We start from the raw sequence: 20563 nt of genomic DNA on the forward strand, positions 1-20563 counted from the left end.
ACTCGGTAGTTACCTTCTCGACCGTCGGTATCTCGTTGCGGCGAAATAAATTGTGCACACATGATCTCAGCGCGCACAACATGAAGCTGTCAAACTTCGCGCTGCGACTCCTCTTCTCCGCATTGCGTGGGCGCTTTCGCGAGGGCGTCGTCAGTTTGCCACCCGAAAAATCCGAAGCTTTAACTTCCTGCCTCACCCTGAACACAGTCCTTTCGCTTAAACCAAGCATGTCGGCGACAAACTTGCTCGCGTCCTCCACGCTGCGTTCAGGCTGCCTGTTACGCCATAACGTGTAGCAGTGGAAGGTCATGTTGCGTGAATCGCTGTTCAGTATGTGGCCGCTCTTGTTCTTGCCGAGGCTCCTTGGTGGTGTGGTCATCGAGGCGACACAAGGCTCGTTCGGCAACAAAGGATCGCGTTCCGATGTCACCTCACTGGGCTCCATGGCCGAAAACTGGCACGGAATGCCGCGCGCGATCGTTCGCGAACTCACGAGATCGCAGGTTCGCAACCGCGAAAAAAAAAGAACAAAAATTAATTAAAAGTAAGCCCAACACATTAAAAAAATAACGTTGTGCAAACACACAAAAAGTATATATGAATCTTATGCTATTAAGCCAGCGACTGCTACGCCCGGTGCCGTCGATCTTGCTCTGTAGCAGACGACGCACAGCGTTGTAGAAGGCATGGAGTTATTTTTCTCTCACGATCCGGCATGTGCGGTAGCATTTCCATCATGATAGTTTTACCAAACCGCTCGTCAAGATACACAAATCTTATTTATACCGACAAATACGCGTTTTAGAAGCAGTCACAATTTTTTGAGTGGTAGTATTTCTTTAGTCGCGGAGGAATTGGCTGCTGCGCTTCGGTCAACTGGGCGGGGCCTCCTCCTGTCTTCTAATATTGTACCCGACTATAGGCTGCGGCGACGCGAGCTCTCGCCTTCTATACTCCCGGTTATCACAGCTGCGGAGCGTGGGGTGTGACGTCATACAGAGGGCGCAGTGAGCGATCAAGCGTGCTGGAGTGCCTAGGGTGCCTCGATGCCAGCGCCGCCGTTCAGGGTGGTGCCAACCTTTGACCGCCCCCGCGCCGTCGCTTTCTCGCTGCGACGCCATATTGTGTCACAGCGAGCCGTTGCGATTGCTTGGTGCCGGTGCTGAGTTCGAGGCACAGTGCGCGCGGATGCTTCGCGGACGCTTCTACTTGCTAGACAGTGTTCAACCGCATGACTGACAAGCTATCAAGTGCATCGTGTCGACATGACGGGCTGTTGTGTTCCCAAATGCGCCGGATCGACGCGTAAAGGACTGCGTTGTTTTCGCTTCCCCCGGGACCCAGAGCGACGGAAGAGATGGGAAGCCCAAGTAAAGTGCGATCACTGGAAGGCAACGGATAACTCCTGCATTTGCGAGGTAAGTGTCAAGAATGTTTAGACTACCGCACCGTGTTTTTCATTTAAATAAGAAAGTATTCTCTGATCCTCGCTCACGTACCTACGTTCGCTCACGAACTAAGTAAGCACTGCACCGATGCTGTCTGAGTAGCGTATGGTTTGCGAGCGCGCGTCGCATAGGCTTTTTTCGTTTTGATGGGCGCAGTCTGTACCCTTATTTTAAGGACTGACGAAGATGCTTAGCCGCGAAATAGTCTTACATTAGCTACGAATCGTCACGTAAGCCACCTATTTTCCTTTTTCACGGGAAGCACACATCGTGTGTGTCTCTTGTTTCTTTTTTTTTTTCTTTTTTCGGTACTGGTTATTTGGGACTAAAGAACGCAGTGCTTCGTCTGGGGAGAGCGGCTGTTTTGTACGTGGTAAGCGAAACATTGTGATTTTCTCTGATTTCTCAGGAGATATCTTGCGGACCTCAGGGTGTTACGTTACATAGCTGATTTTTTAGACTTGTACATATTTGTAGCGTGGTGATCGTAAGCCGATGGTCATTCTTGCTCATTCCCGATCGTAGTGGGTACTGTGACGGTCTTTAAATGCCTGTGCACGGTATGCCCAGGTGTAGTAGAGTTAAGGGGCATCATGGGACCAAAATGTTTCGGCGCTTTCTGGCATGATGTCCGTTGTAGCCTGTGCATTTCTTCGAAACGTGTGAAGCGAGGTAATACAGCATTGCTTCTGCTAAAATTTATTTTTAAGCACTGTAATGGGTTCTCTGTATTTACAAGGCAACTTTTCATATCAATAATCACTTTTGTTGTTTTACCTGTACTTAGAAACACTTTGAAGAGGACCAGTACGAGGGAAATCGACAGGATGGGTGCCGTCGGTTAAAGTCAACAGCCCTACATCATCATGGACTATATTTTCGAAGTGAAAAACATTGCTAATCTGTATTTGACTGTCTTAGTTTCATTTACGGTTTTTGTACGTGATATGTATGCAGTGTTGTTTATTTTTTCAATGTAGTTAGCAGTGTTCTAATGGTTATTTATGAAATGTTCTGTACTCGCCATCGATGTGTTTGGCTGATGCGACGTATTCGATGGTAGCTGATGTATGTATTCTGGCCGGATATCTGGCTGGATATCTTGATTAATATTACCCGCGGTTGCGTTTTCTTGTTTGCAATCTTGTTTTAGATTTATATTGTGTGTAATAAGGTTGATGTACTCACTTGAACCCCCCCCCCCCATGTAATGCATAAATAAAAAATAAAACTCTCTCTATCCCGAATTGTGTCTCGAGCCTACCTTGCGAATTAATTTTTTTATCTCGTCTTTCATCATATCCTTCAGGCGCCACACAGTACATATAATTTTTCATGTACATTTCTCTTTCATGATTGATTGTACTAGACATTATAAGTAAATGTATTTTGTGCATCGTTTGATTTCTTGTGTGTACTACGCAAGATTGACACAGACAAGTTACGTTACATTTTTCTCTACAGCACTAACTAAACCTTATTTTCACATCGCAGTTATTTTTACACCAGCTTAATCCTGTCAGCACACAGTTTTGTAGGCAAAAAAAGCAAAAATTGCGCGTAGATAGCGTCAAATAATTGCAACGAACGCGAAGAGCACGCGCAACGCAAGGGAAACTAACCACCGTGGCTGGCTACGGTAAAGGAGGCGTGACGTGTAAACCAAAATACAACAGCGAAAAGGAAAAACTTCCACACACAGGGAGTTGCAAACCTTACATACCAAGCATCGAAGCGCAAAAAAAAAAAAATAGTGCGTATTTCAAACATACACACGGCATGTTAAATGTAAATTGAATTAGGCAACTTGGGGCACGTTCCCAGCGCCATACATTTACGTCTTCGACCTTCGACGAGTTAACGGCTATTGGTTATAAATATGTGCACATGCGATACCGATAAAAAAATCCTCATCAAGGCAAAGCACTTGGAAGCGCGCCGCGAGTAACACTTTATGAACTCAAGCGTAGCTGAGTCTCAGCTCGTGTGACACAATATGGCGGCGCCAGCGGGGTTGTCTCCACCCTGGACGGCGGCGCTGGGCATCGAGGCACCCTAGGAGTGCCTCGATGCCAGCGCCGCCGTTCAGGGTGGTGCCATCCTTTGACCGCCCCCGCGCCGCCGCTTTCTCGCTGCGACGCCATCTTGAATCACAGCGAGCGGTTGCGATTGCTTGGTGCCGGTGCTTAGTTCGATACACAGTGCGCGCGGATGCTTCGCTGACGCTTCTACTTGCTGGACAGTGTTCAGCCGCATGAATGACAAGCTTGTCAAGTGCATCGAGTCGACATGACGGGCTGTTGTGTTCCCAAGTGCACCGGATCGACGCGTAAAGGGCTTCGTTGTTTACGCTTCACCCGGGACCCAGAGTGAAGGAAGAGATGAGAAGTCCAAGTAAAGCGGTATCACTGGAAGGCAACGGATAGCTCCTACATTTGCGAGGTAAGTGTCAAGAAAGTTTAGACTATCGCATCGTGTTTTTCATTTAAATAAGAAAGTATTCTCTGATCCTCGCTGACGTACTTACGTTCGCTCACGAACTAAGCACTGCACCGATGCTGTCTGAGTAGCCTATGGTTTGCGAGCGCGCGTCGCATAGGCTTTTGCCGTTTTGATCGGCGCAGTCTATGCGAGTAGTACCCTTACTTAAAGGACTGACGAAAATGCTTCGCCGCGAAATAGTCTTACATTAGCTACAAATCGTCATGTAAACCACCTATTTTACTTTTTCACGGGAAGCACACATCGTGTGTCTCTTGTTCCTTTTTTTTCCTTGTTTTTTTTTCGCTACTGGTTATTTGGGACTAAAGAACGCAGTGCTTCTTCTGGGGAGAGCGGCTGTTGTGTACGTGGCAAGCGAAGCATTGTGATTTTCTCTGATTTCTCAGCAGATATCTTGCGGATCTCAGGTTGTTCGTTATATAGCTGATTTTTTAGACGAATATATTTGTAGCGTGGTGCTCGTAAGCCAATGGTCATTCGTGCTCATTCCCGATCGTAGTGGGTACTGTGACGGTCTTTAAATGCCTGTACACGGTATGCCCAGGTGTAGTAGATTTAGGCATCATGGGACCAAAATGTTTCGGCGCTTTCTGGCATGGTGTCTGTTGTAACCTGTGCATTTCTTCGAAACGTGTGAAGCGAGGTAATACAGCATTACTTCTGCGAAAATTTATTTTTAAGCACTGTAATGGGTTCTCTGTATTTACAAGGCAACTTTTCATATCAATAATCACTTTTGTTGTTTTACTTGTACTTAGAAACACTTTGAAGAGGACCAACCAGTACGAGGTAAATCGACAGGATGGGCGCCGTCTGTTAAAGTCAACAGCCCTACATCATCATGGACTATATTTTTGAAGTGAAAAACATTGCTAATCTGTATTTGACTGTCTTAGTTTCATTTACAGTTTTTGTACGCGATATGTATGCCATGTTGTTTATCTTTTCAATGTAGTTATCAGTGTTCTAATGGTTATTTATAAAATGTTCTGTACTCGCCGTCGATGTGTTTGGCTGATGCGACGCATTCGATGGTAGCTGATGTATTCTGGCTGGATATCTTGATTAATATTACCCGCGGTTGCGTTTTCTAGCTTGTATTCTTGTTTTCGATTTATACTGTGTGTAATAAGATTGATGTACTCACTTGAGCCCCCCGCCCCATGTAATGAATAAATTTTAAAAAACTCTCCCTATCCCGAATTGTGTGTGTCGAGCCTACCTTGCGAATTTTTTTTGTTGCGATAGCAATTATATGGACCCTTCTACCAGATTTCTGCGTCGCCGTCGCCGTGAGGTTCCCTATAGATAAAATCTTCGCCGCGCGCCGTATGCCCGAGCGGAAGCGTGCGGGAACGCGCGCTATCACGGGGAGCGAACGCACTCAATCTCCCACGCGCAAGCCAGGAAGCGGGAAGCCAGCGCCGGAGGGAGCGCGGGGGGGGGGGGGGGGGGCGCACTTCTACGCTGCGAACAACCACGCTCGTCGCTCGTCCGCACCGTCTCTTATCTCCACACGGCTCTGACCTTTATGCGCCGTGCATTCGCCGCTGAGTTTCCGTTGAAGCGATAGACCGCACGTACCTTCGCCCGCTGCTGCGGCGTATATATGCGCTTGCTGCCAGCGTTTTGACAGTCGTTGTCTGCAGTCATTCAGTGTGATCTATTCATGTTTGTTTGTGCGCGCTCACACCACGCTTGTTCAATCAGTTAGTAATAGTCGGGCCACATTTTCCAACGCACGCTACACATGCAATGCTGCCCAGGTCGGCAGTGCAGCGCTACAGGTGTGTCCCTTCGCACGCGCTGCCCACGGGAAGCGCTTCTCATCAACACCACCGTTTCACACGCGCCTCCTCGTGGTCATCGAATCTATCTTCATGTCGGTCTATTTACGCCGCAGCACACCTGCTTACTTAATCAGCTCATGTTTACTACAATTCATATTGCTACCAAAGCCGCTCACCTTACTTCGTATGACATTGCTGTGTTTCTATCGCATTCGTTGCTTCGCCCTTAGGGCGAAACTGTGACATTTTTTATCTCGTCTTTCAACATGACCTTCAGGCGCCACACAGTACACATAATTTTTCATGTACCTATTTCTTTCATGATTGACTGTACTAGACATTAATAAGTAAATGCATTTTGTGCATCGTTTGGTTTCTTGTGTGTACTACGCAAGATTGACACAGACAAGTTACGTTACATTTTTCTCTACAGCACTAACTAAACCTTATTTTCACATCGCAGTTATTTTTACACCAGCTTAATCCTGTCAGCACACAGTGTTTTGGGCAAAAAAAGCAAAATTGCGCGTAGATGTCAAATAATTGCAACGAACGCGAAGAGCACGCGCAACGCAAGGGAAACTAACCGCCGTGCGCGAGTGGCTGGCTACGGTAAAGGAGGCGTGACGCGTAAACCAAACTACAACAGCGAAAAAGAAAAGCTTCCACACACAGGGGGTCTCAAACCTTATATACCAAGCATCGAAGCGCAAAAAAAAAATAGTGCTTATTTCAAACATACACACGGCATATTAAATGTGATTGAATTAGGCAACTTGGGGCATGTTCCCGGCGCCATACATTTACGTCTTCGACCTTAGACGAGTTAACGGCTATTGGTTATAAAGATGTGCAGATGCGATAAAAAGATCCTCATCGAGGCAAAGCACTTGGAAGTGCGCCGCGAGTAACACTATTTATGAACGCAAGCGTAGCTGAGTCTGAGCTCGTGTGATTCAATATGGCGGTGCCAGCGGGGTTGTCTCCACCCTGAACGGCGCCGCTGTGCATCAAGGCACCCTATCAACGGCAGGAGCAGTGGCCACGCGGCGACCGCGAGGAGGCGAGTTGCCGGAGAATAGGTGACCCTTAAAACGAGCAATCGCAGGGAATTGTGGGGCGCGCCGTCTGCTAGCAGCTTCCGGTTCGACGGACGACGCGGAGGCATCGGCGGTATGCCCGGCGCATGTGTTTTTCTACGCGGTTTGATCTGTCAGTCGTGCGAAGCTTTCCGTCCGCCTTGTCGACCAGCAATGTCGTACCATTCATGCAGCTGATTTCTAGGTTTCAGTTCAATCTTGGCGCGACGATGACGAGCCAAAAAAGGCAAGGATACGCTTTTATTCATAAACGAACTCTGGTTTTCGTTAAGCGACCTTTTTTGTTTCTGCGAGGTTTAGCTCTACGACATTTGCCATTGCTTGGACGCACCGTCACTGACTGCCCTGCCTGCGGGTAAGTCAGACAGGTGAAAAAGTTATCGTTATCCGATAATTTATCAAGCGTATAGAAGCGTTACTTAGAAAATTGGATGCTCAGCGATGGCTACAGAGGTGCATGCTACTCTGTGATCGTAGCTCAAAACCGATATCGTCGGTATAACGGCGCAACCAACGCTGAAAATGACAATTTTGCGTGCTGTCAACGGCATTTCTCGGTCGGAACTCTAGGTTCATTTTAAGCGGTACGTAGTTAGACGTTCTCGCTTTTTTTGTCAACAATGGCCGTATCGCCGTTATATTGCGGCTGCGCATTATCTCTATCTGTGCTGAAGGAGCTAAGGTGGGCTAGTCGGTTACGAGTATTACGTATGTATCTCACTGTGTCCCGCTTAAATTCGCACTGTAAACCCTCGTTTCATAGTACCTCTATATGTGCATGCGAGTACTGCAATAGTTCTGGTTGCCTGAGTCAATGTTAGAGAAAGAAAAATATCTTGGGGAATCATTCCGTGTCGGCCCTTACACAGCTAATCGCCGCCTGATAAGTGGCACAGTACGTTCATTTTCTTTTTGGTCACGGAAGGTCTCTGCCTTGTTACAGTTTTGGAAGTGGCAGCCATTCCTGTGATGCTTGTGCACAGCTAACTCAGCAAGGGTTGGTGCAAGGCAGTTGTTTCATGCCTTTCCCTATAGGTGTTTCACCTATAGGTGACCCGTAAAATAGCGAGGAATTGTGGGATGCGCCGTCTGCTAGCTGCTTCCGGTTCGTCAGCGCAGCCGCCGCCACCGTTTCGCCGTTGAATTCAATTGATGCGCTTGCAGTCCGTTCTTCTTTGTGGGGTTTTACGTGCCAAAACCAGTTCTGATTATGAGGCACACCTTAGACGTGGAGGGCTCCGGATTGATTTTGACCACCTGGGGTTCTTTAATGTGCACTACAACGCAAGCCCACAGGCGTTTTCGCTTTTCGCCTCCATCGAAATGCGGCGCCCGCGGCCGGGATTCGATCCGGCGAGCTCGTGCTCAGCAGCGCAAACGGCTTAGCTGACTGAGCCACTTGCGCTTGCAGTCCCGCTTTGTCCCACTCGAAGATTACCCGGTTGCAGGTGCCTAGCAAAACCATCGTCGGCTGTTCAGCTGTTGGCTGCTCAAATTCAAGCGTTAAAGGTGAATGCATGTAACTACTGCCTTGCAGCAACCCTTGCTGAGTCAGCTGTGCACAAGCATCAGAGGAATGGCTGCCACTTCCAAAACTGTAACAAGGCCGAGACCATCCGTGAACAAAAAGAAAATGAACGTACAGTGCCACTTATCAGGTGGCGATTAGCTGTGTAAGGGCCGACGCGGAATGATTCCCCAAGATATTTCTTTCTCTAACATTAACTCAGGCAACCAGAACTATTTCAGTACTCACATGCACATATAGAAGTATTATGAAACGAGGTTTTACGGCGCGAATTTAAGCGGTACACAGCGAGATACATACATAATACTCGTAAACAACTAGCCCTCCTTAGCTCCTACAGCACAGATATATTGATAATGCGCAGCCGTAATATGACGGTGATACGGCCATTGTTGACAAAAAAGCGAGAACGTCTAACTACGTACCACATCAAATGAACCTAGAGTTTCGACTGAGAAATGCCGTTGACAGCGCGGAAAGTTTTCATTTTCAGCGCTAGCTGCGCCGTTATACCGACGATATCGGTTTTTAGCTACGATCACAGAGTAGCATGCACCTCTGTAGGCATCGCCTGAGCACCAGATTTTCTAAGTAACGCTTCTATACGCTTGATAAATTATCGGATAACGATAACTTTTTCACCTGTCTGACTGACCCGCAGGCAGAGCCGTCAGTGACGGTGCATCCAAGCAACGGCAAATGTCGTAGATCTAAACCTGGCAGACACAAAAAAGGCCGCCGAAACGAAAACCCGAGTTCCTTTATGATTAAAAGCGTATCCTAGCCTTTCTTGGCTCGGCATCATCGCGCCCAGAGTGAACTGAAACCTAGAAATCAGCTGCATGAATGGTACGACATTGCTGGTCGACAAAGCGGACGGAAAGCTTCGCACGACTGACAGTTGAAACCGCGTAGAAAAACACGTGCGCTGGGCATGCCGCCGCGTCGTCCGTCGAACCGGAAGCTGCTAGCAGACGGCGCCCCCACAATTCCCTGCGATTGCTCGTTTTACGGGTCACTTATTACCCTTGTCTAGCACTAGCTGATTCCAACTTGCGCCTGCAAATGTCTTAACTTCATCACCCAACCTAGTTTTCGGCCGTTCTCGACTGCAATTACCTTCTCTTGGTATCCATTCTGTAACTCTAATGGTCCACCGGTTATCCATCCATCGCATTACATGGCGTGCCCAGCTCCATTTTTTCCTCTGAATATCAATGAGAATATTGGTTATCCCTGTTTGCTCCCTGATCCACACCGCTCTCTTCGTTTCTGCTAACTTTAGGCCTAACATTTTTGTTCCATCGATCTTTTTAGCGGTGTTCTCGAGCTTCTTTGTTAACCTCTAAGTTTCTGCCCGATATGTTAGCGCCGGTAGAATGCAATGATTGTACACTTATCAACAACAGTGGTAAGCTCCCAGTAAGGATTTCGCAATGCCCCTTACCTGTACTATTTTTTGTTCGATGCCGCTTCGCCGCTCGCCGAGCCTGCTGCACGCGAAGCCATCGGAAATGCGGCATCGTGCAGCGGCTTGTCCCGGAAGTAGGGCGCACGCTTCACTTACTAGTGCGCTTGGTGGGAAAATATTGCGGCCGTAACAATTTTTCCTCGTGGTTTACCACGTTTTAGGGGGTGTTGTTGTCGCTTTATGTCTCGTAAGGGCTATTATGATAACTGAACCCTTATGTGTATATATTTTTTTTTTCATAACGCGTTTTCTCAATCATCAGTGTTTCAAGCGCGCGCCGCTCATGTTAGCGACGCTGTCGGCACGGCAACGACAAATTTTGGATGTCTAAACAAAAGACATCTCCCGCCGTGTGGGAACGGTTTAAATACGGTCGCCGCATTGGAAAGAGCAAGTGTTTTAAGGCAGAAAGAAAAAGAGCTGCATAGCGAGTTAGATTACATGGTTAGCGTAGAAAATGCTAAGCCTGGGCTGTTCTCGAATGAAATAAAAGAAGGCGAAGCTTGAGACCATAGAAGCAGAAAAGAATCGTGGCGCAGTGATAAGGGCGAGGTCCGAGCGGCTTTGATTGGGCGAAACGCCCACCAAACGCATGCTATGCGACGAAAAGAAACATGCAGTATCAAAAGAAATTAACGAAATAAGTTTTCGCAATGACGTTACTCAAGATAGTGAACTGATACAGCTTGCCTTTGTTGAATATTATAGAAGATTATTTAGTCATAAAACATGCGATACTGAACGGTTTATAAGCGAATTTCTGCCGCTTATGCCTAAGCTTTGTGACGAAGCAAAACAGTCACTGGAAAGACCAATAACAGTCGCGGAAGTTGAGCAGGCGATAGACGACCTCAGTCCTGGCAAATCTCCTGGTCCAGATGGTCTCGGTGCCGCCGTAAACAAGTTCTTCAAAAAGGACATGGCAGAGTCCCTACATCGAGTTATAGAAGAATGCTACGAAGAAAAACTAACACCACCGTCCTTTCGAACATCCCTTGTGATCCTGATTCCGAAAACTAATGACCCGGTGAAACTGCTTTCTCTGCAAACATACCGATCAATAAGCTCAACGAATACTGATTACAAGATCTTTATGAAAGTTTTGGCTCGCCGTTTCCAAAGTACTATCAAGTCCCTTGTAGGTCCACATCAGACTTGCGGAATTAAAGGAAGAACAATTCTTACAAATATTCACGTAGCAAGAACGGTTCTCGAATGTTGCGACGCTATGCAGGATCGAGTTGCAATGGTTAACTGGATTTGAACAAGGCTTTGGTAGAGTTGTGCATGGAATTCTGTTCCTCATCCTGAAGCACGTCAATGTAGGATCTGTAATTCTAGATGGAGTGAAAATGGTCTATGATAAATGTACAGCCAGACTTGTCATCAATAAGAAACTAAGCGAAATGATTCGTGTTGAAGCATCTGTAAAACAAGGCTGTTGTTTGTCATCCCTCCTCTTTGATCCTTACCTGGAACCCTTTTGTTTAAAAGTTCTTGCAAATCCGAGTATTCGAGGCTACACTTTCTTCAACAGTGAAATTAAAATCCTCGCTTATGCGGATGAAGAAAGCGTGTACGAAGTTGTAGAAGAGGCTAATAATTTTTGTAGAGCAACAGGAAGCATGATAAGCTGGAATAAATGTCTTGGGCTCTGGCATAGCAGCTGGGAGAGTGCTCCAGACATACATGATGTGCAACATAAAATGGAGCACAACTCCCGATAGCTATCTAGGAGTTCAACTGAAACACTATAAGGACAGCAAAGACTATTGGGCAGATGAAGCAAGAAGAGTTAAATTACAAACGAAAAAATGGGGGGGGGGGGGGGTCATAATGTTTCTATGTTTTCAAGAGCAGCCGTTTGTAATGTGTTTTTGATAGCTAAAGTGTACTATGTGCTCCAGGTGTTAAGCATGACTAGGGTTTCTGTACAAAAACTGCACAGAATGTTTGCAGTCTTTATCTGGGGGTTGACTTGGGAGGGCATGAGTCGTTGCAACCTTTTTCATAAAGTTAAAAACGGGGGCTTGGGGCTATCGCACCTATTTTTTAAGCAGATTGTGACGAGGTTTTTCTTCTTGCGTGATGAAGCTGACGTATTTCTTCGAACTGTAATCCAAGTGCGATTACGAGGTTCCTTGCCAGACTACGTTGTATCAACGTTTTTTTTTTTTCGGCCAGCGTTGTTATCTGGCTACCTACGCGAAGTTGTAGCGGCTATGCCGATTCTTAAGGCCAGATTTTCCTATGAATACTTATCGTCTGTGACACGTAAGCGATTGTACAAAGACTTACTTCATGTTTTTTTGCCAATTCCTGTGTACCGCGGGCTGTACCATCTGGTCTCAGAGCGCGACGTCCTCAAGCGTGTTAAGCGAATGCCAGTGAAAGCCTCAATGAAATCCTTTTTTTTTTCCAATTGCAAACCCATACCCTCTCTGTAAAACCATGGCTGCAGAGCAAAGGCCTCTTCGTTCCATGGTCTGTAAACTGCCTAATGTGTAGAAAACCGGAAACAATTGAACATCATTTTCTTGATTGCCATGACGCGATGTTCCTATGGGATGTGCTTCAAAGGACCTTAAAAAAGGACCTACCTTCAAGCGCTTTCGGAATTCGTTACTTACCTTGTGTGGAACCAGACGGTGTACCAAGTGATATGTTCATGGTGATGTGTATGCACAGTGTCTGGCGAACAAGAATGGACGTCAGACATGCGCATTTGAGTCCAAGATCGGCAAGAGATTATTTCATTGAAGCTGTCATCTACATACGAGATGTATACAAGGCACTAGATGATACTCCAGAATGGATTACTGTTTTTGATCATTTGGCCAAAATCGGGCCATTTTAAAACACACGAACTAGCCGAGTGGCTAGGGATTTTCCTGTACTTTTCGTTTGCAATTGCTGCATTTGTGAAATGTTGATCACAAGGTAATAAAGAAAAAAAAAGGCTTGCTAGCTCAGTCGGTTAGAGCGTCGTGCTATAACGCGAAGGTCGTAGGTTTGATCCCTGCGCAGGCCACGCGTTTCTTTTTGTGCGCGCTCCAATGCCTCCCATGCTTATTGGTCTCTTTTTTCTTCTTTTTGAATGCGTAGACGGATCTCTCAGATTTCGCCGTGTCCGTCCACGCGCACATAAAGTGACTCATCGTTGTCGTTTAGTTGAGGCAGCCGTGGTCCTCGCCCGGCCTGCTAGCTCAGTCGGTTAGAGCGTCGTGCTAATAACGCGAAGGTCGTAGGTTCGATCCCTGCGCAGGCCACGCGTTTCTTTTTGTGCGCGCTCCAATGCCTCCCACGCTTATTGTTCTCTTTTTTTTCTTTTTGAATGCGTAGACGGATCTCTCAGATTTCGCCGTGACCGTCCACGCGCACATAATGTGACTCATCGTTGTCGTTTAGTTGAGGCAGCCGTTGTCCTCGCCCGGCCTGCTAGCTCAGTCGGTTAGAGCGTCGTGCTAATAACGCGAAGGTTGTAGGTTCGATCCCTGCGCAGGTCACGCGTTTCTTTTTGTGCGCGCTCCAATGCCTCCCATGCTCATTGTTCTCTTTTTTTTTCTTTTTGAATGCGTAGACGAATCTCTCAGATTTCGCCGTGACCGTCCACGCGCACATAAAGTGACTCATCGTTGTCGTTTAGTTGAGGCAGCCGTTGTCCTCGCCCGGCCTGCTAGCTCAGTCGGTTAGAGCGTCGTGCTAATAACGCGAAGGATGTAGGTTCGATCCCTGCACAGGTCACGCGTTTCTTTTTGTGCGCGCTCCAATGCCTCCCATGCTTATTGTTCTCTTTTTTTTTCTTTTTGAATGCGTAGACGAATCTCTCAGATTTCGCCGTGACCGTCCACGCGCACATAAAGTGACTCATCGTTGTCGTTTAGTTGAGGCAGCCGTGGTCCTCGCCCGGCCTGCTAGCTCAGTCGGTTAGAGCGTCGTGCTAATAACGCGAAGGTCGTAAGTTCGATCCCTGCGCAGGCCACGCGTTTCTTTTTGTGCGCGCTCCAATGCCTCCCACGTTTATTGTTCTCTTTTTTTTTCTTTTTGAATGCGTAGACGGATCTCTCAGATTTCGCCGTGACCGTCCACGCGCACATAATGTGACTCATCGTTGTCGTTTAGTTGAGGCAGCCGTTGTCCTCGCCCGGCCTGCTAGCTCAGTCGGTTAGAGCGTCGTGCTAATAACGCGAAGGTTGTAGGTTCGATCCCTGCGCAGGTCACGCGTTTCTTTTTGTGCGCGCTCCAATGCCTCCCATGCTTATTGTTCTCTTTTTTTTTCTTTTTGAATGCGTAGACGAATCTCTCAGATTTCGCCGTGACCGTCCACGCGCACATAAAGTGACTCATCGTTGTCGTTTAGTTGAGGCAGCCGTTGTCCTCGCCCGGCCTGCTAGCTCAGTCGGTTAGAGCGTCGTGCTAATAACGCGAAGGTTGTAGGTTCGATCCCTGCGCAGGTCACGCGTTTCTTTTTGTGCGCGCTCCAATGCCTCCCATGCTTATTGTTCTCTTTTTTTTTCTTTTAACACGAAAGTGTTTTATGCCGGGGTCCACCAAGACTTCACTGACGTATTTCCGTCACGGAAATACGTCATAGAACATAATACAAAGAAAGAAACCAGAAGAAAAAGTTCCACAAACATGGAAAATTTGGAAATCGAACCCGCGACGATAGATCGCCGAGCGTTTAACCCATTGCGCCACAAACGCATTTGCAGAGAGCTACACAGACGCGCCTTATATATCTAACACTCCTCCGTGTACCCGCGCTCTTGCTCGGGGCGGTGCCGCCGCCTACGAGCAGAAAAGAGAAGTACTGCATTATGACACTAACGCGCACCGACAGTGAACGCTTCGGTGGTCTCAGCACTACGACGCCTCGATGCCAGCATTCGAAGGGACGCTGGCATCAAGAAGCACTACCAACGCCACCTAGGTGGCGTTCACCGTACTCAGCACAGCGGAGCGTGGCCTCCGCAATTAGCTCTGAAAATGTTTCTGAAGTTGATCGCGGAGGCTGCAATTACGACGCGCTGTACGCGCTGATTTGACTCGGTGACGATTCAGTTACGTGCTTTGTCTTGCGCGTTGTATTAGTGTGTCAGTTACGTGCTTCGTCTTTCGCGTTGTGCTAGCGTGTGCAGCGTAGTGCAGCTTCCATATGCACGACGGTTGCTCATGGTCATCGACGTTGGTAGTCGTGATGGAGGAGACGTGCCACCAGGCGTCAGCGTGGGTGCATCAACGCCTAAGGGCGCTTTAGCCACAAAACACCAATAGACATTATATATCAATGTGCAATAAACATTACACTACTTCTGTGAAGACACGTTTCACTTTCGTGTTCTATACCGATTCCTATATAAGAGGGATCAACCACATTTTTTTTGAATGCGTAGACGAATCTCTCAGATTTCGCCGTGACCGTCCACGCGCACATAAAGTGACTCATCGTTGTCGTTTAGTTGAGGCAGCCGTTGTCCTCGCTCGGCCTGCTAGCTCAGTGGGATTCTGCTTCCGGCCACCGAGCGTGACGGACGTGCGATGACGGGCTCCGTAGGAGCGGCTTCAGCGGCCCAGAGCGGCCGCGGTAACAGGATTTCCACCTCGGACAGCGAGTATCAAGTTGTTTTGCCGAGTTTGCCAACAGGGCGTTTTGTTTTGAACACCGTTCTTTTACATTGTCATATCAGGGCCCGCCCATACCGGGTGGAAGATTTCCGCGATGCGCTCGCCCCGTTATCGCTCCTGCCGGAAGTGGTGGCTCTCGGGGCCTACCGTATGAGCCATGTTTGGGCCGTAACCTTCAAGGACGACGAAGCGGTGAAGAAGATCGTCAGCATTGGGGAGCTGCAGGTCAAAAAGGTCCGATGCCTCGTCATTGACCCCGCCAACCAGGATGTGCGCTTGAAAGTGCATTGGCTGCTGCACACCGTTCCCGACGAGGACGTGCGTCTTGCCTTCGTTCCGTTCGGAAAGGTCACGGACGTCGCCCGCGAGCGGTGGCGTGTTCATGGCGTGGCTGATAATAACTCCACTACAAGACTGGTTACGATAAAGTTTAAGCCGGGCGTAAAGCTGGTCGACCTGCCACATCAGGTGAGCGTCGCCGACGAGCTGGCTCTCGTGGTTGTGCCGGGCAGAGCCCCTCTCTGCCTTCGCTGCCGTGCAACGGGCCATATTCGTTGCGACTGCTGCATTCTGCGGTGTGGTGCGTGCCGACGCTTCGGTCACGAAGAGAGTCAGTGTGAGCGGACGTACGCTAGCGTGACTGGACCCGTGAACAACGGCGACAACTCCGCCCTGCTCATGGACGAGGTGGACATGGAAGACACATTGTCCACGGCTAAGGAAGCAGCTGGCTAGGTGGCAAAGTCGGAGGTACGACTTCAGCAACAGAGGGAACACGTCGATGAGGCCGCCGCCTCTGAACAACAAGAGAAAGCAGAGGGCACTGCAACCATGCCGAACCCTGAGGAAGAGAGCCCACCTTATCCGGGAGCGGCCTCCACCCCCCCCCCCCCCCCCTGAGCCTGAAGACATGACACCCATAGCGGGCTCGCTACCTTGCAGGCGGGAAAACGCCCACGCGACCAGATCAATAGCTTGGCTGCGATACAGGACAGCAGTGGCGGAGACGAGACACCGCCCAAAACGCCAGGTATGAGGAGACCAACCTTGAAGCTGCGGCCGAACATTACGGCCGATGCACGGCAGGCGGGTAAACCGCCTCCGTAGTTCTGTACTGTGTTTAGCTTGAGGCGGGTTGGGGGGTTGGTGAGTGCAATGGCCGTCACCCTAAGCACTATTCTTTTTAGATACGTGTCAGGAACGAGGGCCCAAGTTGCATGTGAATGTTGTTTTCGTGAGGTCGGGTTGTGTTCCCTTTTGTGGCTTTCGAGGCGGTTATCGGCACGTCATTATGTACACTCGTCCATGGGTGCCTGTGATGGGCACCATTCTACCGTGTAGTCATGGCGGCTAATATTGAAGTAGCGCTACGTGTAGCCACGTTAATTGTACGAGGGCTCGGCGCAAGAAGGCGACAATGTCAGCTAAGTCGTCTACTCTTAGATAATGACTTGCATCTTGTGGGAATCCAATAAACCAAAATAGAGAGCCAAGAGCTAACCGACAGAATGGTGTCCAATTTTCGTACTCACTTCGACGTGTGTGTTTCTCGCGCTGTTGGTGGATCAGGTGGTTGCGCTGTATTCGTTCGAAGGAACTTTGGCATTTGTGTGCAGTCATGTTTTCGTGTGAAACTGGGCGCCTTTTAGTGGCTGATTTTTGTTTTTGCGAAAAAGATTTCCGTGTCATCGGTGTCTACGCACCGAATATCGAAACAGACCGGCGATCCTTCTTTGAGCGTCTCGAAGCGTACGTAAACTGTCAGAAGGTGGTAATACTGCTGGGCGATTTTAACTGTCTATGCACTGCTGACGATCGTGCAAAATGTTCACACGTTCGCGACAAGAGTGCTGAATTGCTAAATGCGTGATGCACGATTATGACTTGGAAGATGTCGGTAGTGTCTTCGCCAGCGGTACTCACCCGCAGTTTACCCACTTCCAGCGCGATAGCCACGCTCGGCTAGATAGATTATATGTGTCAGCCGAATTGGTGCCTTTGTGTATTGAATATGATGTGCAACCCATTGCATATAGCGATGACTGCTTGGTAACTGCCACCTTTGGGAAAAGACAGATCAAACACACATTTAACTGGGACTTCTGGAAATTGAACATGCAGTTGTTGGAAGACGATGGTTTCGTTGGTGCTGTTGCGAAGGAACTAGAAAGCCTGATTTCAGTCCAACTTGAAAGCTTCGCCATTAAATGGGAAGAATTTAAACAGAAAGTTGAAACTATGGCTATTGAAAGAAGCAGTGTACTTCGGCATAACCTGAAAGAGGCAGAAACAAACCTTCGCCAGTAACTGCAGTTTTTCTTCAGCATGGAAAGTGTCCAGCCTGGTGTGTATACTAAGGAAATAAAGGAAGTAAAATCCGAACTTGAAAGGATAGACTCTGAGAAGTACAAAGCGGCCGTTGTGCGATCAAGGTCTGAGAAGCTGTGGGCGGGATAAGCGCCAACAAAACGAGTCCTATCAGACGAGAAAAGGTACGCGTGCCGGAAGGAAATCCGCCAGCTAGCTAAAGGCAATGATATCACGTCCGACCAAAACGACATCAAGCAAGGGATCGCCGATCACTTCAAAGCCTTCTTGAGTCAACCACGTGAACCTAAAGATGGCTACCAGATGGAATTCCTTTCATTGATACCAAGGCTAGATGAAGAAGTTAAGACACGGCTTCAACATCCCATTACCCTGAGTGAGATAGAGTGCGCGATAGACGAGTTGGCCCCCTGTAAAGCACCTGGGCCTGATGGCTTAGGGGCCACTTTCTATAAAACATTTAAGTCTGCGCTGGCTCATGTCCTCCAACTAGTTATTAGCGAAGCGTACGACCGAAAAAGATTGCCCTTGTCTTTCTCAACATCGCATATTGTACTAATCCCGAAGAGTGATGATGAAAAGAAGCACTTGTTGCCTGGCTCATATCGCCCGATAACTCTAGTCAACGTTGACTATAAAATATTCACGAAAGTTATAGCAAAACGACTGCAAAGTGTCATCAAAACATTGGTAAGGCCGCACCATACTTGTGGCGTTAAAGGCCGCAGTATTACAACAAATGTACACTTGGCTCGAAGTGTGCTAGAGTGTTGCGATGCGATTGGCGATTACGTCGCGATGATGCAGATCGATTTCGCAAAAGCCTTCGACCTCGTCTCGCACAAGGCTCTGCTATGCATACTTGAACATTCAAATGTGGGCAGTGTGATAACGGAATGTGTCACGATGGCGTACAAAGACTGCTCAACGCGAATTATTGTTAATGGGGAGCTCACCGATAGCTTTCGTGTGCTCTCGTCGGTGCGTCAAGGATGCCCGCTTTCGCCCCTTCTGTTTGCCGCTTATCTCGAACCACTCTGTTTGGCCATTAAAAACAACGAATGCATAGCAGGCTATTGACTACGGGCGGCACATGTTAAAATATTGGCGTATGCAGACGACACCGCGATTTTCTGCACAGATAAACCGAGCATTAAAGAGGCAACTGCTGTAGTCGAAAAGTTTTGCGATTCAACTGGAGCCCAGATGAACTGGGATAAAAGTTATGGCTTCGGGCATGGGGAGTTTGGAAGACAAGCCGGAGACCTTTTCTGGATTGAATTGGACAAGGTATACCTACACATGTACCTGGGGGCGCTACTCGGAAGTTGCCGTGAGCCCGAACCGTACTGGCTCGACCAAGTTTCGGGAGCAAAGGAAAAGGCTGGCGGTTGGAGAGGCAAGCAATTGTCAATGTTTTCTAGAGCCACTGTTTGCAACCTTTTTTTTAGTTTCCAAGATATGGTATGTTATGAATGTGTTGTGTGCTGCGCGGGTAAGCGTACAGAAAATTCACCGCATTTTCGCCACTTTCATTTGGGCCTCAACCTGGGAGAGGACGAGTCGAACAAGTTTGTTTTTCCCGGTCAAGAAAGGTGGGCTTGGTCTGGTTCACTTGTTTTTGCGACAAATTGTGTCACGTTTTGTGTTTCTGCGGGATCAAAATGATCTCTTTCTTCGAACACTAATTCAAGTACGGCTGAGTAGACTTCTTCCGGGATTTGTTGTTTCGTTGGCTCAGAACATGCCGGGAACCGTGACTGGGTACCTGCGTGAAGTGGTGCTGGCGTATAGGATGCTGAATGTACGTTTTTCGCACCAGTATCTGTCCACCGTTACAAAAAAAAATTGTACAGAGATCTTGTGGACACGATGCTACCTGTACCTTTGTACCGTTCGCTACACCGTGGAGGCCCCGGACAGGACGTTTTAAAAAGAGTCAAGAAAATGCCAGTACGGCCATCAACTAATTCTTTCTTTTTCAAAAAATGTCACAGTTTCGCCCTAAGGGCGAAGCGATGAATGCGATAGCAACACAGCAATGTCATACGAAGTAAGGTGAGCGGCTTTGGTAGCAATATGAATTGTAGTAAACATGAGCTGATTAAGTAAGCAGGTGTGCTGCGGCGCAAGTAGACCGACATGAAGAGAGACTCGATGACCACGAGAAGGCGCGTGTGAAAGGGTGGTGTTGATGAGAAGCGCTTCCTGTGGGCAGCGCGTGTGAAGGGACACACCTGTAGCGCTGCACTGCCGACCCGGGCAGCATTGCATGTGTAGCGTGCGTTGGAAAATGTGGCCCGACTATTACGAACTGATTGAACAAGCGTGGTGTGAGCGCGCACAAACAAACATGAATAGATCACACTGAATGACTGCAGACAACGACTGTCAAAACGCTGGCAGCAAGCACATATATACGCCGCAGCAGCGGGCGAAGGTACGCGCGGTCTATCGCTTCAACGGAAACTAAGCGGCGAACGGACGGCGCATAAAGGTCAGAGCCGTGTGGAGATAAGAGACGGTGCGGTCGAACGAACGACGAGCGCGGTTGTGGCAGCGTAGAAGTGCGCCCCCCCCTCTCCTTCCGGCGCTGGCTTCCCGCTTCCTTGCTTGCGCGTGGGAGAGATAAGAGACTGTGCGGACGAGCGACGAGCGCGGTCGTTGGCAGCGTAGAAGTGCGCCCCCCCCCCCCGCTCCTTCCGGCGCTGGCTTCCCGCCTCCTTGCTGGCGCGTGGGAGAGATAAGAGACTGTGCGGACGAGCGAC

General features: G+C 48.5%; 6 non-coding genes across 6 annotated transcripts; all 6 read left to right on the forward strand.

Annotated features, from left to right (window-relative positions):
• Window positions 1-13034: 13034 nt before the first annotated feature.
• On the forward strand, window positions 13035-13108 carry Trnai-aau (transfer RNA isoleucine (anticodon AAU)). Its single transcript has one exon. It is a non-coding gene; the product is annotated as a tRNA-Ile (tRNA).
• Window positions 13109-13271: 163 nt separating this feature from the next.
• On the forward strand, window positions 13272-13345 carry Trnai-aau (transfer RNA isoleucine (anticodon AAU)). Its single transcript has one exon. It is a non-coding gene; the product is annotated as a tRNA-Ile (tRNA).
• Window positions 13346-13509: 164 nt separating this feature from the next.
• Trnai-aau (transfer RNA isoleucine (anticodon AAU)) lies at window positions 13510-13583 on the forward strand. The gene has a single exon. It is a non-coding gene; the product is annotated as a tRNA-Ile (tRNA).
• Window positions 13584-13747: 164 nt separating this feature from the next.
• Trnai-aau (transfer RNA isoleucine (anticodon AAU)) lies at window positions 13748-13821 on the forward strand. Its single transcript has one exon. It is a non-coding gene; the product is annotated as a tRNA-Ile (tRNA).
• A 164-nt stretch (window positions 13822-13985) lies between these two features.
• Window positions 13986-14059, forward strand: Trnai-aau (transfer RNA isoleucine (anticodon AAU)). The gene has a single exon. It is a non-coding gene; the product is annotated as a tRNA-Ile (tRNA).
• Window positions 14060-14223: 164 nt separating this feature from the next.
• Window positions 14224-14297, forward strand: Trnai-aau (transfer RNA isoleucine (anticodon AAU)). The gene has a single exon. It is a non-coding gene; the product is annotated as a tRNA-Ile (tRNA).
• The last annotated feature ends 6266 nt before the right edge of the window (window positions 14298-20563 follow it).

The sequence above is a fragment of the Dermacentor silvarum genome, chromosome 5, assembly GCF_013339745.2.
Source record: "Dermacentor silvarum isolate Dsil-2018 chromosome 5, BIME_Dsil_1.4, whole genome shotgun sequence".
NCBI lineage: Eukaryota > Metazoa > Arthropoda > Arachnida > Ixodida > Ixodidae > Dermacentor > Dermacentor silvarum.